General features: G+C 39.8%; 1 long non-coding RNA gene across 1 annotated transcript in view; it reads left to right on the plus strand.

The window, feature by feature from the left end:
* LOC119147213 overlaps positions 1–9780 on the plus strand; it is a 28013-nt gene extending 18233 nt beyond the window's left edge. The window contains exons 3-4 of the long non-coding RNA XR_005103973.1: positions 3762–3812; positions 9619–9780. This is a non-coding gene — a long non-coding RNA (uncharacterized LOC119147213). The remainder of the gene's footprint in view (positions 1–3761; positions 3813–9618) is intronic.
* Positions 9781–10533: the final 753 nt, after the last annotated feature.

A 10533-nucleotide genomic window follows, 5' to 3' on the forward strand; every position in this document is an offset into this window, starting at 1 on the left:
TATGTGCAGGAGAAAATGGCACTGAGATGTATCATGCTTGATTTGTTGATGCTGCCATGGAATTAGATTTCCATTTGCTGTCGTTCACATCTGACTTGTTTGTCAAAAAAAATGAAGGGCTATCATTCTCTTAAAATAATAGTCTGTTTAATAAGAGGCAGTGGTGTAATTTTATTTGCTTTTTTAAAAATATAGCAATAGCTACATTTGCCTATACTAGCATAGAATTTGTAATGATTAAAACCCCTTTTTCACATACTCAATTCCCAGTGAAGTCATCAAGGGCAGAACTGAGTTCCAAGGACGGGTGGTGATACCCCAGAATTTCTAGTTTGGAGGCTTCTGTTTTTCCTTATACTTCTTAATCTTCTAAAGGAGAAAAGAAAACCCACAATCCTGGAATAAGGCAATAGGGAGGACTCACATGAATGACCTAGAAGTCCCTTAAGTCCCTCGGTTTATATTCTTCTGTAAATAAATGTGAGGCACATTCTGCTTTTTCTGGCTTGTCTTCTGTCAGTAAATACATCATCCCAGTCCCCACCGGCACTCTGGCTAGAGCAAAATTCTCTTTTCACATAATCAGTTTTCATTTTTCTCCATTGAACATTAAGACTACAATGTCGTATCCCATCTTGAGAATTGCCAGGAGCCGATCCCCCCCTTCCCCTACGTGATATGCATACAGCCCTTGGGAGGGGCTCTGCAAAGCACGGCACGCACATCGCTACACTCTTTCCAGTGATACTGAGCACTAATATATGTGAAATTGTAGTTCATTCAGTTCATTCTACACTCAGCGTAGTTTTTAAAGTGTATTTCTAGTTGAAGAACAAAGGATTAGACTACTAGGCTTTCTGCTCTCGTGAGCTAAATGCGTTTTGGCTGTGAACCCCAAACTGACATTTGCCTGTGTCCCACAAACGCGATGTATTTGTCAAGATGGGCACCAGATTGTATTTTGATAGCTACCGTGTCAGTGGAATACTCTCAGCCAAAAATATGGGAGTCTGGCAGCTTGTTTTTCCTGTGTCCAGTTCACAGTATCATCAGTTAGCATTTACCCATAAATCTCAAACTTTGATAACGTATTTTGAAAGCAGAAATACCAGATTTTGAGTAGTTGAACTAGCACAGAAGCAGTATTCTGGACTGTAAGGCAGGCACAGAGTGAGCCGTTAAGCCAGAATGACCAGACAGTATTGAAACTGTTTTATCCGATGAGGGTCTCTTGGGCTGGGTATTCCTGTGTGTTGAGCTGGATGCAGATTAATTTAAACACATTACATTAAGGAAATACCTTAACTTAAGACACTAATCCAGCAAATGGATTTAAGAAGCACACATAAATGGGCTAGGTCAATTTTTGTCAAATTTCCCAAAAGTGAAATTAGGCAAAAGGAAACATTAGGATTGTGAAATTAGGCAAAAAGAAGATTGTTATAAATGGCTCTTAAAACTTTTCACAGAGGACTAGCTATCACAAAGGCTGGGAAGTTTCCGGTTAGAAGATCTAGAGCAAAGCAAAACAAATTGCAGTGAAGCCTTGAGATGATGCTGTTTTCCTCATTAAGGTCCTCTGGTGATGGAATAACAGCGACTCTTCCTGCAATTTGTCACCATGTTCATATGGTAATGGCAGCCTCCTGATCCCTCTTATAACCATGTGCCAAAGGTTTACCATGAGCCATCAGTTATGGAAGTGATCAAATTAAAAAAAAAAACCAAAACACAATAACAAAGCAAAAAGCAGAGAAGCCCCTTTAGGTTTACTTTTACATTTTTCCTTCATTCATTCTCACTACTGATGTGTATGGTATCCTCCAGAGTAAGGCTGCTATCTGTTAGTTCCCAATGTCTTAATTAGAGAAAGTATTATATTGAGGTATCCAGAAAAAAATATTCAAAAAATTAAGGATAAAACCAAAGAAAACAAAGTGGTTTATTAAAATGGATATTCATTCATTATTTATGATGGTTAGAAATTGTATTTACCACTTCTGGGTGAGATTTTAAGTGATGTAGGAAAAGGCAGCAATGTCAGTTGGAACCTAATGGCAAATTTACAAATGGCAAAAATAACATTCTGCTCTTTATCATCTTTCCTAGCCTGAGAAATCCTGCAGTTATCTACAGTAAAATAAACTGCAATTGAAGAACAGAAATAATTTCAATTTTTCCCCAAATATTCCTGTTCTGGTCTGAAAGTTCAAGCAAAGGCCAAAGTTATCAGGGATCCAGGAATATGTATCCACTTATTTATGAAGCTCAGTGCATGTTTCATAGAATTCTTGAAATAAACATACACATAAAGTGGGGCTTACCTACAAGAATGGAATATGAAAAATAGTATGGCACTAACCAAAGCAGCCACACGTACTCGACATTTTTGCAGTATTAATTACAGTAACAAGAGCATTTCCCCTGCATCAGAGGGCACCAGCCTGCGCCTTTTGATCTGCTTGTGCCCATTCGCAGCTGCCGGGCAGCTCCCGTGCCAGGAGCACTCTGCATGGTGACCGGCTGGCAGCAGGGCTGGACTGACACGGTGCCTCCTGCTTAATATATAGTCTCCACAGAAAAGAAAATGATGCAGAAGGACTTATATTAGCAGGATCTATTAAGAATTAGCTTTCTTACCCTTATACCCAACCTAACCTCGCATGAAGCAGCTGGTGCCCTGACAAGTTGCCACCTTTTCCGGCCTATGAGTTTCCCTGTATTTCTGCTTCAGCTGAATGTGTGAAACGCAGAGCTCTTCCTCGGCAGGTTACAGGTATGGCCAAACCCATTTCACACCGCATGCCCTGCCCAAGCAAACGGCAATCCCAATCCAAAAAAACCAAGCAGTGCTGACTCATAACATACAACACAAACAGATAAAAAAGCCAACAAGCTAAAGCTGTATAATGTTGTGTCAGCTTAGTACTGGTAAGGCAGATCAGACTCTTTTTGATTCAGTATCTCTAATCCAAGCCAGCAAGCACAGATGTCGTCTAATACGTCAGTGAATCAGACTTTGCAGTTCCTTCTCCAGGAGGCTGACACACGGCACCCCAGGGAAGAGTCTAAAAGAAGTAACTGTAAACTTTTATACACTACCACATTAAATGGCATCTGTGCTTCCTGGCTGGGCTTGTTTATTTATTTATTTATTACAGTATCCTAATGTTTGCAAAACTATGTGCTAAAGGAAATGCTTTTCTTTTAATCTAATTGAACCTAAATATCACAGCTGCAGTTGGAATTGGCAAAATTTGGCTAATTTCAATATTAAAGCTGCCATTTGTTTGTATTCCTACAGCTTCATTTTCTGTTACTTGTTTATCTCAGAAAATTCAGCACTCACTTTTTCACAGAACATTTTATTTGCATTGTCTGGCTTTGGTTGTTTTGCATCATGGATGCAGCACAATTTAAAACTGAGAATTTCAAGAGTACTCTGGAGTCAAGGGCAATGGAGGATTCTCAGTCTTAGTAGTTATGGGTCTACCTGTGCTCTGCTGCCACTACTGCTTTCACTACTACATTTTTCAGCTCAAAATGATATATCGTTAAAGCAGAATAAGTTTTCAGGCCTTTAAAGGCAGCATTCAAAGCAGAAGTCACTTAGCCAAGGCGTCCTTGGGAGTACAGCTGTGGAAAGGCAATGTATCTTGTACTGTCCCATTGATCATTGTGCCTCTTCAATGGAATTGAGACAGGTGATGTGCATGAATATCACAGTAATGTTGCAGAGATTTTTCTCTTATTCCTTTTAGGCAACATCTCAAAGATACTACCATCTGTTGTGGTTTAACCCCAGCTAGCAAGTAAGTACCATGCAGCTACCCACTCATTTACACCCCCACCCCACCCCACTCCATGCCAGACGGATGGGAAGGAGAATCAGGAAAAAGGTAAAACTAGAGGGCTGACATAAAAACAATTTAATAATTGAAATAAAATAATAATAACAAAAATAACAATTGTAATGAAAGTGAGGGAGAAGGGGGAGAGGAATAAAATCCAAAGGGAAGGGTGGCAAAAAACAAGCGACGCACAGCACAGCTGCCCACCGCCCGCTGACCCACACCCAGCCAGTCCCCGAGCAGCGATCGGCAGGCCCTGGCCAGCTCCCTACAATTTATATATTGAGCATGATGTCATATGGTATGCAACAGCCTTTTGGCTGGTTCAGGTCAGCTGTCCCGGCCATGCCCCCTCCCAACTTCTTGTGCCCTTCCAGCCTTCTCACTGACAGGGCCTGAGAAAGTCCTTGAGTTCGTATTAACATACCTAGCAACAACTAAAACCATCAGTGCGTTATTAACATTATTCTAACACCAAATCCAAACCACAGCACTGCACCAGGTACTAATAAGAAAATTAACTCTATCCCAGCTGAAATCAGGACACCATCAATTTACAATCATGTAAATTGAACAATACTAGAGTAATTCTTTGTCACTACTATGAAGTATCTTTGTGCCAGCAGTGACTTCAGTGGTACTTCAAAATTCCACTTTCAAGCATGCAGAGTGATTCTGTTTCTGTAAACAGAGGTTTTTATAACATGTAGCAAGAAATACATGACAAGAAGTGACATCACTTCCCGAACTACTACATGAAAGGACAAGTGGTCTGAAGATTACGACATCAATTATTCATGTAGCACCAATATTATTTCCGAATTCTCTGTAGTACTCTGTGAATGATACCAGTAACAGTGCCATGTGTTGTTTTAAATTGTTACTCCGTTATCATCCTCCTCCATTATCATCTGGACATTCCAAATGAAATTAGACATTAGGTTGATATGTACTGCACAAGCACAGAAAAAAAAACACCATCATTTCCTAAGGAGCTAAGAGAGGATACCAAAGTATGGCAAAAGCAAAATTGCTCACCCAAGCTGGCAGAGTTGAAGCCAAATGCTGGTCTTTAAATCATACTATCTGCTAAATATCCTGCAGCGCTTCCCATTTACCCCAAGGTAGCACCTTCATGCTGCATGTTTCCATTTTACAAGTGACCTGACCTCTAAGATGCACCAAAGCACAGCAAATTACATTATTTTGAAATTTGTTTTCGCTCTAAACTAGTGGCTTTTTAAATCAAAATTTCCTGCTTTATTTTTTTTTTAACTGCTCTCAAATGATTTTTTTATTTCTTCCTGGTTACTTTTAAGTCAGATCAGTGCCTTTGAAATAGTGTGTATGCATTAATGTTTAAATTATGAGACAGCAATAAGGACAAAAAACCTAGCATCTCTGGATGTGCAGTGAGAAGGGAGCAAGAGAAGAACACTTGCACTGTCACTAAGTCATCTTAGTGACTTCCATCAAAGCCTGATCTAATGCACACAACATACCCATATTTCAGGCACATCTTTCAGTACATTCTACATTCCAGCACATATTACATTTCAGTAGTATTTCACATTCATATGTGAAAGGTGATCTTTGATGTTGAAGATAGTGACAAAAGGAAGTCAAAGTCTGCATTTCCATAGGCCCAGCTTTTTAAAAATATGAAACAGTCACTAGTTCCCACTTTTTAGCTGAAAAAAACATAAAAGGACAATCGTACAATGTTGTCTGCAAATGGGGAGCTAACCCATTAACCACTGAGATTAAGTGATTCATCCAGGTCACATGAAGTTAACTTTGGCAGTAGAAAGAAGTGACTTTCGATTGGAATCTGATGCCAAAAGGCCATTCTCACACCTTGTGCCCAGGCAGCATTTATCCAAACAACAGGCAGGATTGGCGATGGAAAAAACAGGATTACTTCATATACTGTAAGAGCTAGCATTGGCCTTTGAAATTGCTTTATATAAACATTAAGTGTATAGCTGCAGATATTTCCAAGCTGACATTAATGCAACCAGCAATACCATTCATAATCTGTGCAAAATACACCAAACATAAAAATTTTCAAAATCATCTCATGTTAATGTTAGCTTACATATTTCATGATAGGAACCAAAATCTTATTTAATGGAAAAACACACTTGAAGTTGAGGAATGTTGCTCAGATATTTTTTTTTTTAACATTAAACAGCAGAAAGGTTTGCAAAGGAATCTCTGCAAGTGGTTGTCAGAACTAAAATGCAACACAAAAGAAGAGCAAGTACCCTGGGTTTAGATTCCTGGTGTTTTCTCACATTAATTAGATGTGAATCTTGTAAATTATCCAACACTTCTTCAGAAATATGTTACCCAAAGAGAAAATGTCCCTGAAATTAAGTTAGAATACTAGCCATTGCAAACAATTAATATAAACTCTGCATGACTGTGTATGGTACTGCTGTTTTCTTGTGCACAGTGTGGTGAGTGGTTCTTTGATATGGTAATATAGACAGCAACAAAGGCAAGTGTCAAAATAATCTGCTTAATAAAACCGTTTCCAGGAAATCTAAAACAAAATGTATCCTCCAACTACATAAATCAGTTTTTCTAGAACATGTCCGTAATCATGTATATGGGAAGATTCTGTGCCCAGTTAGCTAATCCCTGCTAGCAGGAAACGTAACTAACATCTGCCATCACCCCTTCCCAGAGAAAGGAATGTGAACAGTCTTTTGGATTTTTTTTTCTTTCCACTCACTCAAACATATCCACACATAGACACAAATATAGAGACACTGCTGTAGGTTTATCTAAGCAAAGACTATACACTATGGTCCTTACAGTGATTAGTTCTTATCTTCTACAATGCTCGCCTCCCAGAAAGGCTCATCTCCTCCTAGATGGGGATGCCAGGAAACTAAAGAGTAACCTTTAGTTTAATTGTTGTTGCTTTTTGAAAGAGGACAGGTAAGTTTACAAAAACAAAACACCAAAAACAGATAACTATCGAAATCGATCACCAGTATACAAACAGGCTATTCACTGAGACCTATGCCTCATCAAGGGGAAAATAGGAAAACTGGTAACAAAAAAACATATTTTAAAACGCTCCCAGAAGATAGATTGTTATCAATTCTGCCAAGTGAAATTACACCTTTTGCACAAATTCTGACAAAAGGTAAATTTTCAGGAGTGGATTTACACTGCTTAATTTAATGCACCTAACAATAAGTGTTAAAGCTAGGGAACTAGCTTTCCTGTACTTCTTGCAGAGAGGAGGAAAGAGGGTTCTTCAAAGAACTGTTAAAAGTGATGCACTGAATTAAATTCCTACCTGCAGGTCATGCAGCCTCAGAATTATTTTCCTTTTTATTGCAAGCGTTTTACCTCCCACGTAATTCAACATTCACTTATTCACAACTTTCCAAAATCAATATTCCTCAATTTCAGGGACGCTCCCTGATTCCTAAGGAACTTGTGTTCACCCCTTGATACGAAACCAGTTTTTCATGGCACCAAATCTGTTACCAAAACACTGAATTTCTATATTAAATATCTAGAAATATATATTTAATATAGAATTAAAAAACTGTCAAATCACATGGCTAGCTAGAGAAGAGAGCCCCTATTACACTATGTGCTATGGCATGAGCACCAGCCCTTCTTAGGCATCAAGGGATCCATGGACAGTCTAAGTCCACAGCAAACTTGTAAGAATCCAAAATTTGATTTTTGCTGTTAAGAAACCCAGTAAGGCCAACAGAGATGAACTTTTCTTCCACAAGGTGAGGAAATAAAAATCAAACCTCAAATTAAATCTAGAGAGTCTGTCTTGCTTTATCTTATAGCTTCTTTTTTCTTACCTATCATTAATTTTGTCTTTCAGTTATCTGGGATTATTTCTTTCAAACAGTACTGCCTGAGGTAACGGAGCCCAGAGTAAACTGCAATCTTCATGAATATAGACCTACTTGAAAATAAAATGTCTCCCAACTAACCTTAAAACTTAGAATGAGAGCTGATTGAACTGTGATTTATTTTATATGTTAATCTAAAAAAAATTTAGAAAGCAAAGAAAAGAAAACAAAATATGGAAAAGCTTGAAAAGAAATCAGTATTTTCATATTATTCAGTTGAAAAAAGGTAAAACTTTATTTGGGTCTAAAGTAAAGTGGGATTCTGAATGAAGTGTTTCTGGTGGTGTGTGTTTGTGTTGTGAAGAAGCATGGGATAAAAAGCTTACAATTTTTTTCTTCATTATTTATCCATATTTTACTGAAAGATGCCATTTCAAAAGTGACAATCAAAAGCTGAGTTTAAAAAGCAAGAAAATAAAAATGTTTTTCCTAAAGGAAGATTTTGGCTTCCTTGAAATTAAACATTTAATTGACATTTGTCAGGAGGGCAGAGGCTTACTTTGCTTCATCCAACCCTAGCCAGGTAAATTAACAGCATTCAGTCCAAAGCTCTACAAATTGCTAAATTTTTTCTTCCACAAAAACAAAAAAAAAAAAATAATTTATCCAACTCAGTTTGGAACTAAACCGTCTCCTCTATCAGTCTACAGAACAAGCCAACAATGCAGTAATATAGCTGAAGAAATTGAAGAAGTTTGCTTAGGAAATTCAATTTTCAGTTAATACCTCTTCTTTCTACCCTGCGTATACTCAATAAGCAGATGAAAGCCAAAGAATATAATAGCTGTGTTTAGTTTCTTTTGCCTTTTTCTAAGCTTCATTTCACTTGCTCCCTTGGCAGTACATCTGCCTGCTTTTTTCATAAAGACATCACCTCTCTGAAAGGACACAGAAAAGCCATTTGCCATCCCAGAGGGGCCTGTATCTGATATCTAGCACTGTTCTCCCACTGCCATTAGATCCTAGAGTAAATGTAAGTTACCAGCTGCCATGGGTGGTGTTTGTTGGGTTTTTTCTTCACAGCCTGTGTTCTGGCGCATAGCGAGAGGACAGGACTGCTGCAGCCCTTCACACCCAGGAGCTGTAAAAGGACTTGTCAGGATGCTCAGAGCCCTTTGTGGTTGGAGGCTGCTTCAGCCCTGCCAAGCTGTAGATGTTTTTACCTTCAGATTTCTCCAGCAGCTGCTTATCGTATTCTTTCCTGTCAGTATTGCTCAGTTTGGGGATGGGTGAATGCAAGAGCTTTCTACTACTTTTCAGAGTTTTCTTCCCAGGTGAAAGCAGATTCCCTTGTCTTCCTGTGGCATTTCAATAGCTTGAATTGAGTCTGGAAAGACTCTGACAAATCATTTCATTTCAACTAATAGCCCAAAAGATTGGAAACTTTTTGAGGATTATCCCAAACCACAGGGTTTAGCTTTTTCTCCTCAGTCTTTGAGACTTTTTTTTCTCCTAAACAGCTCCCCCCTTCCACCTCAACTATTTTCTTTCATCTGAGCTCTGCAGCAAAGACAAACCTTCCTCCATTCCCATGTTTCATATTCATTTCCAGAAGGAACCCAGGTACTCTGATGATTGTGTTTAACACAATTCATGTGCCCTGCCTTGGAGGGAAGCAATACTGGTAAATCCTCAAAGCAGGCAGAATTTGCTTGTTCAGCCACCCTAAAAAAAGCCTGACCAAAACAATTATTGGTAGCAACAATGCAAATCAGAGAGGCCGATTTAAATGTTTTACCCACTGGGAAAGACTGTTACATAGCAAAACATTGCTTGCTTCCTTTTCCTAAGAAAATGCCCAGTGAAGGGCAAAACTGCTGAATTATTATTGAGTCTTTTTTTGCCTATTTTTTTCTTACCTTTTCTAGGCCGTAGCCAGTGCCTCCACCCAGAGCAAGCTGCTGAAGGGACAGACTGCAGCGCAGACAGACTGCAGGAAGCGCCCAGCCCTTTCTTCTGCGGCAGGGACAGGCAGCAGATGTGCCTGCAAAAGGTGTGCCCAGGTGGAGGACCTCCTGCAGTAGGTGGCTGAACTGGTTCCAAGTGCAAGTGGACCCACAGCCCATGGCCAAACAGCCAAAAATTCCCCGAACGGCACACACAGAAGGGAGGGGGGGAAATAATGCAGAAAAATGGAAGCTTGGAACGGGAAGGACCTACAGGAGGAAGACACTTCCCTTGAAGCCTGAGGTGCTCTTGCAGAACCGCTTTGCCACTCTGCAGGCTGAAGAGGAAAGACCCATCACATCAGGAGAGACCCTGGAGCCAAGCAAGGCACCCCAGTCTGCTCCCCATGCAGCAACCAGCACAACTAAGAAAAGGTGACGGGTGATAGTAGTAGGCAACTCTCTTCTAAGAGGTACGGAGGCACCCACCTGAGGCCTGATGCACTCTCTAGAGAGAAGCGAGGACAGGTAGGTAGCCTGGGAGAAACACAGAGAGATTGTCCAAGCACCCAGGAATCAGGTTAGGACAGCTAAAACCCTGAGAGAATTAAATCCAGCCAGGGACATCAAGGACAACAAGAAAAGCTTCTATGGGTACATCAGTGGTAAAAGGAAGGCTAGGGAAAATGTGGGCCCTCTCCAGAAGGAAATGGGAGACCTGGTTACCTGGGATATGGAGAAGGACAAAGTACTCAATGACTTTTTCATCTTGGTCTTCACCAGTAAGTGCTCCAGCCACACTGCCAAGTTGCAGAAGGCAAGGCAGGGACTGGGAGAATGAATAACCACCCACTGTAAGGGATCAGGTTCAAGACCATATAAAGAACCCAAAGATGC

This window comes from Falco rusticolus, chromosome 4 (assembly GCF_015220075.1).
Source record: "Falco rusticolus isolate bFalRus1 chromosome 4, bFalRus1.pri, whole genome shotgun sequence".
In the NCBI taxonomy this organism is placed as follows: domain Eukaryota; kingdom Metazoa; phylum Chordata; class Aves; order Falconiformes; family Falconidae; genus Falco; species Falco rusticolus.